Below are 1,075 nucleotides of genomic sequence, written 5' to 3'. Positions count from 1 at the left end.
TTAAGGTTCCTAAATCGTATGAAGATAGTTGAAACCTTATCTTGGGCTGGGGAAAACAGCAGATAGGAGGAGGAGGAGGGATGAAAAAAGAGAGAGAGAAGCAGTATTGAACTTGGATGGAACCATGAGGTTTCACATTGCTCAGAAGAATCCATGGACTCTGCTTACAGTCCTTGTGTGTGATAAACAGCAAACATCTAATTAAACAGACAGACAAATACCACTGGCTTTACCATTTGTGACTCTCCTAAAAGAAAGCTGTTTGTTTACTCTCGTCCTCTTTCGCAGAGTAGATGTGACACTTCACTGGGGCATTGCACAACAGCATATAAGCTACAGAAGTGATCAACTGTAGTATCATCTTAAATGTGAAAAGGGAAAAATCTTTGACTAGTATTTAGCCCACTTACACGTAGGCTAGCTTTAACTTATTGCTAAATGCTTTTTAATTTCAAATGAGATAATCATTGTCTTTACCAATAGCTGAAAAATGTATGCTTTGAAGAGCAGTTCAGCTATTTAAAGCATGGTAAAATGTGTTTTCATTCTCATGTCTCAAAAGATTTATTTTTTTAAAGAGTTCTGTGGCCCACTAATGTGATGTAATATCAGTTTGTCCAAAAAGTGTGGTTTTTCTTGCTGCCATTTCAGTTGTTCCTCTCATAAAATTGTGTGTGAGTAAATACCCACTCTGTTTACCTTAACTATTAAACTTACTGGGCTAACCTCGGTACAAGAACTTACTGCTGCAGAGAAACTTTGCAGTCCTGTTGTCTAGTCTACTTTCTTTCAAATGTGTTCTCTAGCAAGTGATCTACCTCCTCATCTGTTCCTCCAAGGTAAATTTGTACGGGGCATTGATCTGTAGTGACCAGCTCACATTATTAGGAAAACTGACACGAGGAAACCAGAAGCCTTTTTGTGGAAAAACTGTAAGACAAATGAAGTCTGAGCTCAGTTCTTAAATGGTGAGGAGTAACAAACCCCGATGAAGATCTCTGAGCAGAACAAGTCCTTTTCAGGTCTGCACGTGTTTTGCTTGAAAAAGCAAATTCCCTTCCCTTCCTTGGGACTG

This window comes from Acanthisitta chloris, unplaced genomic scaffold, assembly GCF_000695815.1.
Source record: "Acanthisitta chloris isolate BGI_N310 unplaced genomic scaffold, ASM69581v1 scaffold29130, whole genome shotgun sequence".
Taxonomy (NCBI): Eukaryota; Metazoa; Chordata; class Aves; order Passeriformes; family Acanthisittidae; genus Acanthisitta; species Acanthisitta chloris.
Note: the sequence above shows the minus strand (reverse complement) of the source record.